This window comes from Salvelinus sp. IW2-2015, linkage group LG13, assembly GCF_002910315.2.
Source record: "Salvelinus sp. IW2-2015 linkage group LG13, ASM291031v2, whole genome shotgun sequence".
Lineage (NCBI taxonomy): Eukaryota > Metazoa > Chordata > Actinopteri > Salmoniformes > Salmonidae > Salvelinus > Salvelinus sp. IW2-2015.
Genome location: NC_036853.1, coordinates 38,763,252 through 38,783,013, shown reverse-complemented (window position 1 = coordinate 38,783,013; position 19,762 = coordinate 38,763,252). Strand labels below are relative to the sequence as shown.

Here is a 19,762-nt window from a genome sequence, read left to right as displayed (position 1 = left end):
AACCGGATGGTCACTCTGACAGAGCTCCAGGGTTCCTCTATGGAGATGGAGAACCGTCCAGAAGGACAACCATCTCTGCAGCACTCCACCAATCAGGCCTTTATGGTAGAGTGGCCAGATGTAAGCCACTCCTCAGTAAAAGGCACATGACAGCCTGCTTGGAGTTTGGCTAAAGCCTCTCAGACCATGATGGTCTGATGAAACCAAGATTGAACTCTTTGGCCTGAATGCCAAGAATCACGTCTGGAGAACCTGGCACCATCCCTATGGTGAAGCATCCCTACGGATGTTTTTTAGCTGAACAGACTGGGAGACTAGTCAGAATTGAGGAAAGATGAACGGAGCAAGAGAGAAATCCTTGATGAAAACCTGGTCGAGAGAGCTCAGGACCTCAGACTAAGGAGACGTTCACCTTTCAACAGGACAACAACCCTAAACACACAGCCAACACAACGCAGAAGTGGCTGTGAAACAAGTCTCTGAATGTCCTTGGTGGCCCAGCCAGAGCCCGGACTTGAACCCAATCGAACATCTCTGGAGAGACCTGAAAATAGTTCACCATCCAACCTGACAGAGCGTGAGAGGATCTGCAGAGAGAATGGGAGAAACTCCCCAAATACAGGTGTGCCAAGCTTGTAGTGTCAGACACAAGAAGACTCAAGGCTGTAATCGCTGCCTAAAGTGCTTCAACAAGTTCTGTAAAGGTTCTGAATACTTATGTAAATGCAATATTTCAAAGATTTTTTATTATAAATTTGCTAACATTCTTAAAAACCTGTTTTTGCTTTGTCATTATATCTCTCTCTAGACGTTCACCTTCCAACAGGACAACAACCCTAAACACACAGCCAACACAACGCAGAAGTGGCTGTGAAACAAGTCTCTGAATGTCCTTGGGTGGCCCAGCCAGAGCCCGGACTTGAACCCAATCGAACATCTCTGGAGAGACCTGAAAATAGTTCACCATCCAACCTGACAGAGCYTGAGAGGATCTGCAGAGAGAATGGGAGAAACTCCCCAAATACAGGTGTGCCAAGCTTGTAGTGTCAGACACAAGAAGACTCAAGGCTGTAATCGCTGCCTAAAGTGCTTCAACAAGGTTCTGAGTAAAGGTTCTGAATACTTATGTAAATGCAATATTTCAAAAGAATTTTTTTATTATAAATTTGCTAACATTTCTAAAAACCTGTTTTTGCTTTGTCATTATGGGGAGGGGGGTGTCGATTTGATGAGGGAAATAAACATTTTTATCAATTTTAGAATTAGGCTGTAACTTTACAACATATGGAAAAAGTCAAGGGGTCCGAATACTTTCCGAATGCACTGTACACACACACACATTTTCTGCTTTCTGTAACGTAGCTTACACACACATTTACGCAGGCTTTTTGACCTGTATGCTGCCTAGTACACACACCCTTCCAAAAGCCTCTATACTGTTATTAGACTATTTTGCACAGATGGTCATAATCTTTTCACCCAAACCATAGAGTATGCAAAGAAGATGCCCCCCATGCTTAATTGAGTATGACTTCCCCCACCCAAGACATATGCACCCACACATGCACACGCATGTGCACACGCACCAGTGTATATTTTCACAGCTATTTCAGATTTAGTTTGTCTTAAAATGCCTTTTAGTCTTAGCCGTGTTTTAGTCATTTCATCCTTCATTAGTTTTAGTTGTTATCAGTCAACTAAAACTCTGGAAAATMTTTGTCTAGTTTTAGTCACAGTCATTATAATAACATAATATTTACCTCTTAGCCTTGTCCAACTAGGCCTATTGTCCCCTCTTATAACTTAGCTGGCAACATTGCTATAGTGGCAGATAGTAACCAATGTCAGCCATAATTAATCATATAGGCTATAAGGCCTTGGCTATAGGTTAAACAATTTACAACGCTAATTTTCACCCCACTATAACCGTCGGAGGGGGGTAAATAATATTCAACAAATAGCTATAGTTTTTCTAATCAGAAAAAAATAAATCACAACTCGCATTTGCCCAGCGCACATGGCAAAATAGAACTTCTGATGTGATCAGAGCAGAAATGGCCAATATGAAAGCAAAAATGATCAAATACATTATTGTTTCTAATAGAGGTAAGTTACAATTGAAGTGTCCTGGCTGTGCATCAGTTCAAAAGAGAGGAGTGATTCAAGTGGCCGCTCGTGTGTGAGAAAGCCAGTTCAGCTCATTGAGCTCACGAAGCATGCGCAACTGAACAACGTTATCGGCCAATGAGAGGATTGCAGAAAATATTCTGCAAAGAAATGCATGCTTATGATTGGACAAAACAGATGAAAAGAAGCTTCATGTCAAATTGAATGTACATTAGTCTCACGTTGTCACGCCCTGAACTAAGAGATCCTTTTTATGTCTCTATTTTGGTTTGGTCAGGGTGTGAGTTGGGGTGGGTATTCTATGTTCTATTATTTGTATTTCTATGTTTTGGCCGGGTAGGGTTCTCAATCAGGGACAGCTGTCTATCGTTGTCTCTGATTGAGAACCATACTTAGGTAGCCCTTTTTCACACCTGTCTTTGTGGGAGGTTGACTTTGTTTATGGCACATAGCCTTTAGCTTCACGGTTTGTTTTGTAGTGTTTATTGTTTTGTTCGGCGTCTTTCCTAATAAAAAGAAAATGTACGCTCACCAGGCTGCGCCTTGGTCCTCTTCTTTCAATGGCCGTGACACACGTAGAATTCTTGTCTCGTAATGTGTTAGAATTACAGTAGCAGTCAAAAGTTTGGACACATCTACTCATTTTTCTTTATTTTTACTATTTTCTACATTGAAGAATAATAGTGAAGACATCAAAACTATGAAATAACACATATCAAATTATGTAGTAACCAAAAAAGTGTTTAAAAAATCAAAATATGTCATATTTTAAATTCCTCAATGTAGCCACCTTTTACATTGATGAACGCTTTGCAGACTCTTGGCATACTCTCAACCACATTCATMAGTTAGTCACCTGGAATGCATTTCAATGAACAGGTGTGCCTTGTTAAAAGTTAATTTGTGGAAATTCTTTCCTTCTTAATGTGTTTGAGTCAATCAGTTGTGTTGTGACAAGGTAGGGGTGGTATACAGAAGATAGCCCTATTTGGTAAATGACCACGTCCATATTATGGCAAGAACAGCCCAAATAAGCAAAGAGAAATGAAAGTTCATCAGTACTTTAACCTCTCTGGGATATTCGGGACGGTAGCGTCCCACCTCGCCAACAGCCAGTGAAATTGCAGGGTGCCAAATTCGAAACAGAAATCCCATAATTACAATTCCTCAAACATACAAGTATTTTACACCATTTTAAAGAAACTCCAGCCACAGTGTCCCATTTCAAAAAGGCTTTACGACGAAAGCACACCATATGATTATGTTACGTCAGCACCTAGTCACAGAAAAACACAGCCATTTTTCCAGCTAAAGAGAGGAGTCACAAAAAGCAGAAATATAAATAAAATGAATCACTAACCTTTTGCTGCTCTTCATCAGATGACACTCATAGGACTTCATGTTACACAATACATGTATGTTTTGTTCGATAAAATTCATATTTATATTCAAAAATCTCAGTTTACATTGGCGCGTTATGTTCTGTAGTTCCAAAACATCCGGTGATTTTGCAGAGAGCCACATCAATCTACAGAAATACTCATCATAAACATTGATAAAAGATACAAGTGTTATGCATGGAATTTTAAATCCACTTCTCCTTAAACCGCTGTGTCAGATTTCAAAAAAACTTTACGGAAAAAGCACACCATGCAATAACCTCTTGAGAATATAGGGGGTGCTGTTTCGACTTAGCGAAAATTGGTCTCCAAATTAAACTGCCTATTGCTCAATTCTTGCTCGTACAATATGCATATCCTTACTACTATTGGATAGAAAACACTGTCTAGTTTCTAAAACCGTTTGAATTATGTCTGTGGGTGACCCAGAACTCCCTCTACAGCAAAAATCCTGACATGACTTGCGAAGGTCTGAGAATTATCCTCTGATCTGGGTTCAGTTTTAAAGCCTGTGTATATCCTATGGCTGGAAATGAACTGCACCCGCCTTTCCCCTGGATGTCAGTAACCAATGAGAAGTGGAATGGGCTCTCTACGTAGCTGTCCGAGGTATAAAGCCGGATGGAACGAGAGTACATTTCTTTTCCTCGTTCGTAATGGCGCAAGGCAAGAACTCAGGATGAAATTTTGGAACGCTCAGTTATCGACCAGAGATGTATCCGTCTGTAATTTAATTAAATATAGGTGTTAGAAACATCATAACGATGTTATTTGAAACCGATTTATATCAGTTTATGCGAGTATAGGCTATTTTTCTGAATTTCCTTTGTATCTAGTTTGAGGATTTGGACATGTGTGTGCGACATAGCTAATGGTAGCAGCTAGTCCAAAGGTGAAGAGGACGTTTTACAACAAAGCAACTATTCTTTTGAAGAAAGACACATTGCCCAAGATACTGATGGAAGCTCGTCCAAAAGTAGGAACTATTTATGATGTTATTACGTATTTATGTGGGAAAAATGTCATAGTGTTTGCTCGCCACTTTTGCAGGCACTGGTCTGGCTGCAACGCACACTATATGTCTAAAAATTTAAAAATCTAACATAGCATTGCATTAAGAACTAATTTATCTTTCGATTGTTGTCCAACTTATATTTTTTAGTCAAGTTTATGAATAGTATTTTTATAAAAATAGGCGCTAATCCAAAATGGCGCCGGCCAGAATACATGCAATGTTTGTAGTGATTACATAGTATAACCACGATTTATGCTGCTAAATATGCACATTTTCGAACAAAAGCTATATGCATTGTGTAATATGATGTTACAGGGCTGTCATCTGATGAAGTAAATCAAGGTTAGTAAAATTATATATCTTTTGTTGGTTATTACGATCGCTAACATTTACAGCTGGTAAATGCGGTTGTGATTCTGGCTATTGTGGTACGCTCATATAATGCTATATTGTGTTTTCGCTGTAAAACACTTAGAAAATCTGAAATATTCTCTGGATTCACAAGATCTGTGTCTTTCGATTGCTGTAGGCTGTGTATTTTTCTGAAGTGTTTTATGATGAGTAATTATGTAATTGCCGTCGGTCTCTGTAATTATTCCGGCTGCTTCCAACGCTATTTCAGATTGCAGCTGCAATGGTAAACTGTGATTTATACCTGAAAAATGCACATTTTCTAAAAAAAACTATCCTATACCAAAATATGTTATCAGACTGTCATCTTATGAAGTTGTTTCTTGGTTAGTGGCTATATATATCTTTATTTAGTCGAATTAGTGATAGCTACTGATGCAGGAAAAAAATGGTGGGAATTTTTTTTTGTCTTTTGCTATCGTAGTTGTAGCTAATAGATTTACATATTGTGTCTTCCCTGTAAAACATTTTAAAAATCAGAAATGATGGCTGGATTCACAGGATCTGTATCTTTCATCTGGTGTCTTGGACTTGTGATTTAATGATATTTAGATGCTACTATTTTCTTGTGACGCTATGCTAGGCTATGCTAGTCAGCTTTTTTACTGTGGGGGGTGCTCACGGATCCGGGTTTGGTAGCAAGTAGAGGATAATCTGAGTATGGCGCTCAGACACAAAAACAAGCCATACAGATACCCGCCATGTTGTGGAGTCAACAGAAGTCAGAAATAGCATTATAAATATTCACTTACCTTTGATCTTCATCAGAATGCACTCCCAGGAATCCCAGTTCCACAATAAATGTTTGTTTTGTTCGATAAAGTCCATCATTTATGTCCAAATACTTAATTTTTGTTTGCGCGTTTAGTACACAAATCCAAACTCAGGAGGCACGGGCAAGTCCAGGTGAAAGTTCAGACGAAAAGTCATATTACTGTTCGTAGAAACATGTCAAACGAAGTATAGAATCAATCTTTAGGATGTTTTTATCATAAATCTTCAATAATGTTTCAACCGGAGAATTCCTTTGTCTGTAGAAATGCAATGGAACGCAGCTAACTCTCAAGGGAGTGCGCAAGACTGAGCTCATGGCACTCTGCCAGACCCCTGACTCAAACGGCTCTCATTCCCCACTCTTTCCCAGTAGAAGCATCAAACAAGGTTCTAAAGACTGTTGACATCTGGTGGAAGCCTTGGGAAGTGCAATATGACCCCATAGACACTGTATATTTGATAGGTAATGACTTGAAAAACTACAAACCTCAGATTTCCCACTTCCTGGTTGGATTTTTTCTCAGGRTTTTGCCTGCCATATGAGTTCTGTTATACTCACAGACATCATTCAAACAGTTTTAGAAACTTCGGAGTYTTTTCTATCCAAATCTACTAATTATATGCATATTCTAGCTTTTAGGCCTGAGTAGCAGGCAGTTTACTCTGGGCACCTTTTTATCCAAGCTACTCAATACTGCCCCCCAGTCCCAAAGAAGTTAAGACATGAAGGTCAGGCAATACAGAACATTTTAAGAACTTTGAAAGTTTCTTCAAGTGCAGTCGCATAAACCATCAAGCGCTATGATGAAACTGACTCTCATGAGGACCGTCACAGGAAAGGAAGACCCAGAGTTACCTCTGCTGCAGAGGATAAGTTCATTGGAGTTACCAGCCTCAGAAATTGCATCCCAAAAAAAGCTTCAGAGTTCAAGTAACAGACACATCTCAACATCAACTGTTCAGAGGAGACTGCATGAATCAGGCCTTCATGGTCGATCTGCTGCAAAAAAAAACACTACTAAAGGACACCAATAAGAATAAATGACTTGCTTAGGCCAAGAAACACGAGCAATGTATATTAGACCGCTGGAAATCTGTCCTTTGGTCTGATGAGTCCAAATTTGAGATTTTTGGTTCCAACCTCCGCAGAGTAGGTGAACGGATGATCTCTGCATGTGTGGTTCCCACCATGAAGCTTTGAGGAAGTGTTATGGTGCTTTGCTGGTGACACTGTCTGAATTATTAAGAATTCAAGGCACACTTAACCAGCATGGCTGCCAAAGCATTCTGCAGCAATACGCCATACCATCTGGTTTGCTCTTAGTGGGACTACCATTTGTTTTTCAACAGGACAATGATCCAACACACCTCCAGGCTGTGTAAGGGCTATTTGACCAATAAGGAGAGTGATGGAGTGCTGTGTCAGATGACCTGGCATCCACAATCATCCAACCTCAACCCAATTGAGATGGTTTGGGATGAGTTGGACACAGAGTGAAGGATAATCAGCCAACAAGTGCTCAGCATATGTGGGAACTCATTCAAGACTGTTGGAAAAGCATTCCAGGTGAAGCTGGTTGAGAGAATGTCTAGAGTGTGCAAAGCTGTCGTCAAGGCAAAGGGTGGCTACTTTGAAGAATCTAAAATATATTTTGATTTGTTTTAACACTTTTTTGCTTACTACATGATTCCATATGTGTTATTTCATAGTTTTGATGTCTTCACTATTATTCTACAATGTAGAAAAACCCTTGAATGAGTATGCGTGTCCAAACTTTTCACTAGTACTGCGTATATATATTTTTTGGGGGGGGGCGGGGGGCATCTCGTCTCGATATCGTCATTAGTTTTTTGGCATAGTTATTGTTGACAAAATTAACACCGGCACACACACACACGCTTGAGTGCGGACACACACACAGAGAAACGGATCATATCACTTACACCTTACCTGCCACCCTAGACCCATTTCAATTTGCTTACCACCCCAATAGATCCACAGACGATGCAATCGCCTGCACACTGCCCTGTCCCATCTGGACAAGTGGCTTACCTATATGTAAGATTGCTGTTCATTGACTATAGCTCAACATTCAACACCATAGTACCCTCCAAGCTCATCATCAAGCTTGAGGCCCTGGGTCTGAACCCCGCCCTGCGCAACTGGGTCGTGGACTTCCTGACGCGTCGCCCCCAGGTGGTCAAGGTAGGAAACAATACCTCCCCTCCACTGATCCCCCATAGGGGTGCATGCTCAACCCCCTCCTGTACTCCCTGTTCACCCATGACTGCGTGCCAAGCACGCCTTCAACTCAATCATCAAGTCTGCAGACGACACAACAGTAGTAGGCTTGATTACCAACAACGATGAGACAGCCTACAGTGAGGAGGTGAGGGCTCTGGGAGTATTGTGCCAGGAAAATAACCTCTCACTCAACGTCAACAAAACTAAGGAGATGATCATGGACTTCAGGAAACAGCAGAGGGACCACCCCCCTATCTTCATCGATGGGACCGCAGTGGAGAAGGTGGAAAGCTTCAAGTTCCTCGGCATACACATCACTGACAAACTGAAATGGTCCACCCACACAGACAGTGTGGTGAAGAAGGCGCAACAGSGCTTCTTCAACCTCAGGAGGCTAAAGAAATGTGAAAGCATCCTGTCGGGCCTTATCACCGCCTGGTATGGCAACTGCACAACCCACAACCGCAAAGCTCTCCAGAGGGTGGTGCGGTCTGCCCAACGCATTACCGGGGGCAAACTTCCCGCCCTCCTGGACACCTACAGCACCCGATGCCATAGGAAGGCCAAAAAGATCATCAAGGACATCAACCACACGAGCCACTGCCTGTTCACCCTGCTATCATCCAGAAGGCGAGGTCAGTACAGGTGCATCAAAGCTGGGATCGAAAGACTTAAAAACAGCTTCTATCTCAAGGCCATCAGACTACTGAACAGCCATCACTAGCACATCAGAGGCGGCTGCCTATAGACCTAGATTAGGAATCACTGACCACTTTTAGAAATGGACCACTAGCCACTTTAATAATGTCTCCGTATCTTGCATTACTCATCTCATATGTAAAAACTGCACTCCACACAATTCTAAGGTATCTTGGTCACTTTTAAATTGTGTTTACATATTGCATCACCCATTTCATATGTATATACTGTATTGTATTCTATACTACACCACTGACTGTTAAACAGCCATCTCCAGCACATCAGCGGCTGTGCCAGATTAGGAATCACTGGCAATTTTAAGGAAATGATACACTAGCCACTTTAATAATGTCTCCGTATCTTGCATTACTCATCTCATGTGTGTAAACTGTACTCTATACTATTCTACAGTATCTTAGTCACTTTAATTGTCTAAATATTGCATCACCCATCTCAAATGTATATACTGTACTCTATACTATGCCACTGTATCTTAGTCCAATGCCGCTCTGACATACAGTATATGTGTATATATATATTCTTAATCCATTCCTTACTTAGATTTACGTGTATTTTGGGTATATGTTGTGAAACTGTTAAATATTACTTGTTAGATATTACTGCACTGTTGGAGATAGAAGCACAAGCATTTCACTACAACCGCGATAACATCTGCTAAACACATGGATGTGACCAATACAATTTGATTTGACACACACACAGTTAATTATGTAGAAGGGTATTGGTTGTTCCGGAGCCCAGCTCTGCCCCCCTGTGCTCCTGCCCCAGTTTGGGTCTTGGTCCCTGCCCTGGCACACTGTCCCCACACTGGCAGCCTCCATTTCACAGACACAGATGGTGCGCTCTCTCTCCAATCTGACACTGACATGCCAATGCTGCAATTTACAGTCATCACTATCACATAACATGGTTCAGAATAGTAATACAAGTCATGGGTGTATCGCAGTTGATTGAGCTTTGAAATTATTGATGTCAATTTTAAAGTGGTTAAAATTAATACAAATGTTGATGACAGTAGTATAATAAACAAAATAAAATATATTTTTTCATTAAAGTGATACTTCAAGATTTTTTAAATGACACCCTTGAATGTGTGTGTGTGTGTGTGGAGGGGGGGTTGGGGGTCTGTGAGTGTGTTTGTTCTGTAGTACATTGGGATGGGAAGAACTAATCTTACTCAGATTACATTCAGAGAGAGTGAGAGAAAGAGAGAAGGGGTGAGGAGGAGTAGAAGGTTAAAGCTAATGAATAGTACTCTAGTATGTGTTTAAAGTCACACATTAACAGGGAAGACTGAAGGCTATCCTGACGAAACAGCTCATACTTAATGTCTTCCAGGTCAGGCTGACAATAGTTTGGATCAATGGTTTTATTGATACTATGATCTGGTTCCAATCCCTCCTTGTCTACAAACACCACAAACTGACAGACAATCTAAAATCTCCCTCTCATGGACATCGTTACAGAAAATCTACCGCATAAATCATGCTGCAGTGTATACCGAGTTTTATGGTCTTTTTTGCACAGTTCAATGTTGTTTTTAGTGAGGGAAGTGTCGCCCAATTGGATAAATGGCCAGCTCAGTCTTAAACAAGATCGTGCAGTAGCAATATTACTCTCTGGGGGAAAGCTTTTACTCCACAAACTGGTTGTCTTACAATGTCTCAGCAGCGACACTGATGCCAACTCAAGCATGGTACAATGATGATATCAACTGTAATCGCTAAAAAACACTTCTGGTTGTCTCACACCCATTCTCTCCTGAGCTATTCTGGGCCAGCTGTGGCTGAAGCTGGGCCTCATTATGCCCTCACGTCTCGCCAGCCTTCTGATTGGTAGACGGCCTGGTTCCTAACATGGCTGAAACGTTCTCTCTCAGTGTCTTCGCTGCCTTTCTCCCCCCGCTGCTTAGTATGTGTTTCTGATACACAGAATATCAAAGTCCAGTGGTGGAAAAAGTACCCAATTGTCATAATTGAGTAAAAGTTAAGATACCTTAATAGAAGTAAAAGTGAAAATCACCCAGTAAAATTGCTAAAATATACTTAAGTATCAAAAGTAATAATAAAAGTATAAATCATTTCAAATTCCTTATATTAAGCAAACCAGAAGGCACTATTTTACTTTATTTATGGATAGGCAGGAGCACGATCCAACACTCACCCTGTTAAGTGAGTCCGCCAGATCAAAGGCAGTTGGGATGACCAGCGATGTTCTCTTGATAAGTATGTGATTTAGACCATTTTCTTGTCCTGCTAAGCATTCAAAATGTAACGAGTACTTTTCAGGGAAAATGTATGGAGTAAAAAGTAAATTGTCTTTAGGAATGTAGAGAAGTAAAAGTTGTCCAAAAATATAAATAGTACAGTACTGAAGTAGTACTTTCAAGTATTTTTACAACACTGTCAATGTCTTATATTTAGCGAAAGCGACGGGCAAAGTTATTATGATTTGATGATTTTGGCCTACAATTTAGACAGCGTGAAGTGAGTGACATTGAACAGCATTGCTTTAGGGTTATCAATGCTTATACTAGCCTGGCTGTATCCCTTTAAGTACTGTCTGTGCTCCTTCTGTGCACATCAATAGAGGGCAAAAGGATCTGTGAAACATTGATTGTTTCTCAGGACTCCAGTTTCCTCTTTACCATCAATCATCATTCAGTTTCACATCCAGACCATTGACTCCATTAGTGCTGCAGCTTAATGATGTATAGTAGAACAGAATGTAATGTAATGTTCTAGGGAGAAAGGAAATCGGACAGTAGAGAATAAAGGCAGCATTTCTACAGTGTTCAAACGGCCTAGGAGAGAGAGACAGCAACCCCATATAGGAGAGTATAGTATCAACACTCTCAAATTTGTGACAAAATCAACAAAGAGTTTAGCGACTATTGTACCATGAGCAGGCAGGCAGATCTCATGTTTAATCTCTTACAGCAACACCTAAGCCCAGCTCCTGATAGACTAACACTCAGCCTGTCTTTGTGTATGTCTGGCTGCTTTTAAGCTCTTCCAGTGCAGTGTACATAACACTGACTAATACCGCAGCCATCCCCTTAGGGCGTTAACACGCCATCCCGCACGCACGTACACACACACGCACGTACACACACACGCACGCACGTACACACACACACGTACACACGCACACACACACACACGCACGTACACACACACACGTACACACGTACACACACACACACACACACACCTCCAACCATTAGGCACAGATCCCTGATCCACTTAAGTCGTGCTGATCAAAGTGTGCTGTTTTGGAGTGGATCAACAGGAACTGTAAGTGGGACAATGATTTAACTGTCTGTCTGACTGACACAACCAACTTCCAAAAATACGATCCAGTTGCAGGTCAAATCGTTGTCCTTTTATTAGAAAGAGCACTTAGGAAAACAGTACTATCCAACATTGTGTCAATTCATCTCATTTCAGTTTGGCTGAAGGGAAGGTAGAATGAGAGGTAATCGACAAGGATGGTGTCTTTGGATTGGGACACAGCCGCGGTGTAGGAAGTCTATTCCTGGTTCCCCTGACTGAGCACGGCAGGCTCAGTCAGACCCACACATTGCAGCAAACCCAGTAACCCATTACCCAGGGGTGGGCAACTCCAGTCCTCGAGGGCCTGATTGGTGTCACACTTTTTCTCCATCCCTAGCAAACACAGCTAATTAATCAAATTACATTCTAAACTTAAGATCATGATTAGGTGATTATTGGAATCAGGTGTGTTAGCTGGGGCTGGGGCAAAACTGTGACACCAATCAGGCCCTTCAGGACTGGAATTGCCCACCCCTGCATACACAGTCATTAAGCACATTGAGAGATGCACATCTGCTGCTTCAGCTGGGCCACAGAACAAGTCTCTGTGGATCATCAGGCATGGCATGTGCGGTGCTGTTCTCTGTGTACCAGWCTAAGTAACTATAGCAAGACTGTACCAGGACTGGGAACACACTGGTCCTCTGGTCAACTAGAAGAAGAGACCCTATCTCTGACAAAACACCAGCATGATCTATGAACACCCTCAACCTACACATGTACGCAATCACGCACACTTTAACACACACACAACAGCCTTCCCAGACAAAAAGGTAGGGCCCTTCAGCTCTAAGTGCATGGGAAAGAGAGAGTGAGTACAACCGCCTCAGCCAAACACAGCCCAGCATTAAGTCCCCATTATTCCCTCACKTCTGACTGCTAATGCATGCAGGGAATTAGGCATTACAGCCACAACATATGCACTGGCTGCCTGGTATTTGACTTCCAAATCACTTGGCTGGGGATGACTAGGGATGGGTGTGGGGCTGGAGAACTCTCTACTCTGCTCAGGCATTACCATACCCCAGCCACCCCAGCCTGTAACATTTGGGCTGGCACAGCCTTGGAACATAATAGGGAATGTGGAAATGGTGTATTCTGGTTTAACCCTTTAGAACCCATAGCGGCCGTCAATGGCCTTTCATTAAATTACTATAGCGGCCTCAAACGGCCTTGTTTTTCTAAAAATAATATCAATGTCAACATCGCAAAATTAACTCGCTAGCAACCTGTTGTCGTATTCGTGTAGCTGTTGTCATCAACCAGAAACCGGGAATGCTGTCATTTAACTTCTAAAATAAAAAAAATCACTTAATCACTTAAAATGACGGAGCCGAAGTGGCCATGARTTTACACTGTGGAAGAGGCTGTATCTATGTCGGTTCTTGATACGGATATGGACACGTCCTTGCACTTTTAAAGTGATGATGTCGAGGTGAGGGAAAAAAGTAAACAGCAGACATACAGTTCATTCGGAAAGTATTCCGAATTTTTCKACATTTTGTTTGGTTACAGCCTTATTCTAAAATGGATGTAATAATTTTTTCCCCTCATCAAGCTACACACAATACCCAATAATGTATTAAAACAAAAAAACTGATCTCACATTTATGTAAGTATTCAGACCCTTTACTCAGATCTTTGTTGAAGCACCTTTGGCAGTGATTACAGCCACTCCCGTGTTGTCTTGGCTGGGTGCTTAGGGTCATTGTCTTGTTGGAAGGTGAACCTTCGCCCCAGTCTGAGCGCTCTGGAGCAGGTTTTCATCAAGGTTCTCTCTGTACTTTGCTCCGTTCATCTTTCCCTCGGTCCTGACTAGTCTCCCAGTCCCTGCCGCTGACAAACATCCACACAGCATGATGCTGCCACAACCATGCTTCACCGAAGGGATGGTGCCAGAGCTCTGTCAGAGTGACCATCGGGTTCTTGGTAAATAAGGTATTTCTGTTTATTTTTTATTTTTATACATTTGCAAACATTTCTCAACACCGGTTTTCGCTTTGTCGTTATGGAGTATTGTGTGTAGATTGTGTGTAAAATTCATTGAATCCATTTTAGAATAAGACTAATGTAACAAAATGTAGAAAAAGGGAAGGGGTCTGAATACTTTTCAAATGCACTGTAGTTAAAGYGGCAATCTGCAGTTAAGGAATCKATTTTTTGTGTATTTGTATTAATGATATGTACCCATTGATTCTTGAAGAATATAACTTATATGTCTCTTGAGCTTAGTTGAACTGTCTTARCCCATCAGAACCCCAAATATAAGCTTGTTTTATTTAAATGTTTGTAAATAATGCAAATGTAAACAAATACTATATAGCCTRAAAACATAGTTTAAACTATAATTGTCTTATCATGGGTGGTCAGTCCTTGCAGCCATAGCTCTGTCAATGAATTTGAACATTTCGCCAGCTCCATCTCTCAGCTTTTTACTGAACAGGGGCAGGGAGAGGCGTTGTTATTGTTTCAACTGCTGATTGCCACATTAATGATGAGGACAAATGGCAGACAAATCATACACATACAACCGTTCATACATAACTCACTACAGTTAAATGGGTCTATATTGGCTGTGATGCCACTGCTGCACCGACGGCATGTCATTTAATTGCATTTAATGCCCAGGAAAACCGTCTGCAGCTCGTTAATGAATTAAATCTTTAATTTGCATTCATTGAGGACGGTGCAATTAGCATCCATGTCAGTTAGACCAGTGATTAACACCCATAGGCCTGGGGGCTGGGGCCAACATCAACTTCTAGCCATCGCCGATCCACTTTTCATTTTCCATTTGTTTTGTCTTTGTTTTCTACACACCTGGTTTATTCCCCCATTACATGWTCATTATTTAAGCCTCTGGTTTCCCCCATGTTTGTGTGCGTGTTTGTTCTATTGTTCAGGCTGTTACTGACGGCTGGTATTTTGTTGCCGGGTTTTGTTATTACGCCCGTTRATTTCGTGGTACCGGTATTTTTCACGCACAGTAGTATTGTGTTTATACTGGTGTTATCTTGTATTAAATACCTTATCCACGCATCTCAGCTCTCCTGCGCCTGACTCCTTTCACCAGTTACCCACAGCCTTGACATAAACTCCCAGGTATAACATTGGATGGTAAATTATCATGGGTAAGTCATATTGACAAAGTTTCTGTGAAGATGTTGCATCTGTTATAAAAATATGTTCTTTGTTTTTGATACAAAAATCAACTGTACTAGTTGTTCAGGCTCTGGTCTTGTCCCATCTTGATTACTGCCGGGTAATATGGTCAAGTGCAGCAAAGAAAAACCTAGTAAAGCTGCAGCTGTCTTAAAAAAGAGCAGCACGCCTTACCCTTAACTGCACATACAGAACTAACAACAAGCATGCCAGTCTTTCCTGGTTGATGAGAGATMAACTGCTTCTCTTCTAGTTTTTATATGAAATATTACTGTGATGAAAAATCCATATTGTCTGTATCATAAAATAACATTCAGCTCAGACACCCATACATACCCCACAAGACATACCACCAGTGGCCTCTTCACAGTCCCCAAATCTAAAACAAATTCACAGCAACACACAGTTTCATACAGAGCCATAATCGCATTGAACTCCTGTCCATCTCCAATTATTCAAGCAAACAGCAAAATTACCTTTAAAAAACGGACTAAACAACTCATGGAACGGCAGGGACTATGAGGGGACAAACACATGAACACACAGACACTCTAAAACACAATTTTTTTAGTTTTATTGTTCGTATAATTTTTTTGTATTGTTTGTATATCATTGTATTTTTTATTTGTGTGACTGTCCTTGTCTATCAGTGTATCAATGTTTAATRAATTGTCATGTTTTGTGTTTTTTTGTGGACCCAAGAAGAGTAGCTGCTGCTTCTGCAAAATCTAATGCGGGTCCAAATAAAAAAATATATAAAATAAATAAACCCACACCTGTTCTGATCTCAGAGGTGGGAAAAGTACCCAATTGTCATACTTGAGTAAAGGTATAGATACCTTAATAGAAAGTTACTCAAGTAAAAGTGAAAGTAAGCCAGTAAAATACTACTTTAATAAAAGTCTAAAAGTATAGTATTTGGTATTAAATATACTTAAGTATCAAAAGTAAATGTAATTGCTCAAATACAAATAATTTAACATTCCTTATATTAAGCAAAGCAGACAGCACCATTTTCTTGTTTTTAAAATGTATGAACAGCCAGGGGCACACACCCACACTCAGACATTATTTACCAAAGATGCATTTGTGTTTAGTGAGTCCACCAGGCCAGAGGCAGTAGGGATGACCATACTGGACTCTCTTGATTTGTGCTTCAATTTGCCAATTTTCCTGTCCTGCTAAGCATTCAGGGAAAATGTATGAAGTAAAAAGTACAATGTTTTCATTAGGAATGTAGTGAAGTAAAAGTTGTCCAAAATATAAATAGTAAAGTAAAGTAGATACCCCAAAAAACTACTTAAAAGTACTACTTAAGTATTTTTACTTAAGTGCCTGATCTAACTTCACTGATTCACATATCAATATTACATGGGAAAATACTGAACTCCTCTACTGATCTTAATCTCTTACCCTAGTCACATTCAATACCTTACATTCTCTCTCCACCACACACACACCACACACACACACACACACACACACACCACACACACACACACACACACACACACACACACACACACACACACACACACACACACACACACACACACACACTCCCCCAACCCCTCACTCCTGTGTAGTTCCATTATTGCAGCTCACCATGCATGAAATGCATACATTTGTGTGTCGTTTGCCATGATCAAACAAACAATCTCCACCATTCATCATAGATCACATCACTGCTAACACACTCCCTGCTCTGTGTCTGGTTGGTTCCCACTGACTGTGTGGCTTTTCTGCCTTTGTGGTTTTAAGCTGCCGAGAAATGGGCGTTAGAAACTGAGACGGGATCGGGATCAAGCTGTACTTACAACTCCCCATTCAGTCCCAGAATCTTTGACACATAGTGCCAAGCTCCTTCCACTCTTTACTGTTGAAGTATTTAGTTGAAAGCCTCCCATCTACTTACTAACTCCTCTATGTGCAAATAACTAACTAACTACACCTCAGTACCCTTAAGGGGGGCTACAGCCAGCCACACAGCCAGCAGGATACTCTACAGCCCCTCAACAGTGCACGATGAGGATAAGGGCCATACTCACAGAGAGAGAGAGAGAATAGTGGTAAGTAGGGTAATAGTGGTAATGGTAATTTAATGAGGCCTGGTCAAGGTTGAACCTCTMGTCAGGGCCAGCTCTGACAATCACTAAACCCCTTTAAAACCCCTCTACCTTTGGAGGGCCCGAAACAAGTGTGGACAGACCAAAAACAGTAAAGGGTAATGATATGTAGAGCAAACCGAACACCCAAAGAGGTGAGAGACATGACCTGAGCTGAGGTACCGTAYATAAATGGAATATCAGCATGCCTTGCAGTGTCCAATCTGTAACCCAATCATAGTGACGTGAGAAAGAACTTTCARGACAGTGGCAGGCAGCACAGAAGCCCTTGTTAGGAGGAGTGTTGTCCTTGTCACACCCTGATCTGTTTCACCTGTCTTTGTACTTGTCTCCACCCCCCTCCAGGTGTCGCCCATCTTCCCCAGTGTATTTATACCTGTGTTCTCTGTTTGTCTGTTGCCAGTTTGTTTTGTTTGCCAAGCCTACCAGTGGATTTTCCCCTTGTGCCTGTCGTGGTCTAGTTTCTGTTTTCCTGCTTTTGGCCKTTCTGCCTGCCCCGACCCTGCCTGGCGTTCTGTACCTTGTCACACCACTCTGGATTATTGATCTCTGCCTGCCCTGACCCCGAGACTTCCTGCCATTTAGTTTTGTTACTCTGACACTTTTGTTACTTCGACACCATCTGGATCTGGGTCTTCTCCTGAAATGTGATAGTCCTGTAGTTGGACTGAGATGAACGCCTTTACTTTCAGGTACAGTATCAGTCAAAAGTTTGGACACACCTATTCATTCAAGGGTTTTTTGAAGAAAAAAAYAATCTGAAAAAACACACATGGAATCATGTAGCAAGCAAAAAAGTGTTAAWRAAATTTTAGATTGTCCAAATTAGCAACCCTTTGCCTTGATGACAGCTTTGCACACTCTTGACATTGTATCAATGGGGCAGCCGGTAGCCTAGTGGTTAGAGCGTTGGGCCAGTAACCGAAAGATTGCTAGATCGAATCCCCGAGCTGACAAGGTAAAAATCTGTCATTCTGCCCCTGAACAAGGAAGTTAACCCACTGTTCCTAGGCCATCATTGTAAATAAGAATTTGTTCTTAACTGACTTGCCTAGTTAAAAAAGTATATATCAAGCAGCTTTTCCAACAGATGCTGAGCACTTGTTGGCTGATTTTTACTTTTTCCCCTTCACTCTGTGGTCCAACTCATCCCAAACCAGCTCAATAGGGTTGAGGCCAGATCATCTGATGCAGCACTCCATCACTCTCCTTCTTGGTCAAATAGCCCTTACACAGCCTGGAGGTGTGTTGGATCATTGTCCTGTTGAAAAACAAATGGTTGTCCCACTAAGCGCAAACCAGATGGGATGGCGTATCGCTGCAGAATGCTGTGGTAGCCATGCTGGTTAAGTGTGCCTTGAATTCTAAATAAATCATAGTGTCACCAGGAAAGCACCCCCACACCATCACACCCCCTCCTCCATTCTTCACGGAGGGAACTACACGGAGATCATCCGTTCACCTACTCTGCATGTCACAAAGACACGGAGGTTGGAACCAAAAATCTCACATTTGGACTAATGTCCATTGCTCGTGTTTCTTGGCCCAGGCAAGTCTCTTCTTATTGGTGTCCTTTAGTAATGGTTTCTTTGCAGCAATTTGACCATGAAGGTCTGGTTCACGCAGTCTCCTCTGAACAGTTGATGTTGAGATGTGGCTGTTACGTGAACTCTGTGAAGCATTTATATGGGCTGCAATTTCTGAGGCTCTTAACTCTAATAAACTTATCCTCTGCAGCAGAGGTAACTCTGGGTCTTCCTTTCTCGTTGCGGTACTCATGAGAGCCAGTTTCATTATAGCACTTGATGGTTTTTGCGACTGCACTTGAATAAATGTTCAAAGTTCTTGGCATTTTCCGTATTGACTGATCTTCATGTCTTAAAGTAATGATGGACTGTCATTTCTCCTTTCTTATTTGAGCTGTTCTTGCCATAATATGGACTTGGTCTTTTACCAAATAGTGCTATCTTCTGTACAGTATACCACCCCTACCTTGTCACAACACAACTGATTGGCTCAAATGCATTAAGGAAAGAAATTCCACAAATTAACAAGGCACACCTGTTAATTGAAATGCATTCCAGGTGACTACCCCATGAAGCTGGTTGAGAGAATGCCAAGAGTGTGCAAAGCTGTCATCAAGGCAAAGGGGGGCTACTTTGAAGAATCTCAAATCTCAAATATAATTTAATTAGTTTACACTTTTTTGGCTACCACATGATTCCATATGTGTTATTTCATAGTTTTGACATCTTCACTATTATTCTACAATGTAGAAAATAGTACAAATAAAGAAAAACCCTGGAATGAGTAGGTGTGTCCAAACTTTTGGTCCAAACTGGTACTGTAGTTCCAGGTAGTTTTAATTTAGTCCTGAAATGGAACACAACTTACCTCACTCAGTGTCATGAGGCTGTGTGTGTGTGTGTGTGTGTGTGTGTGTGTGT

The 19,762-nt window shown here is 41.3% G+C and overlaps 1 protein-coding gene across 1 annotated transcript in view; it reads right to left on the bottom strand.

Moving 5' to 3' along the window:
- Positions 1-19,762, bottom strand: part of LOC111971430 (discs large homolog 1-like protein) — a 216,117-nt gene that overhangs the window by 75,675 nt on the left and 120,680 nt on the right. The gene's annotated exons all lie outside the window — the stretch shown is intronic.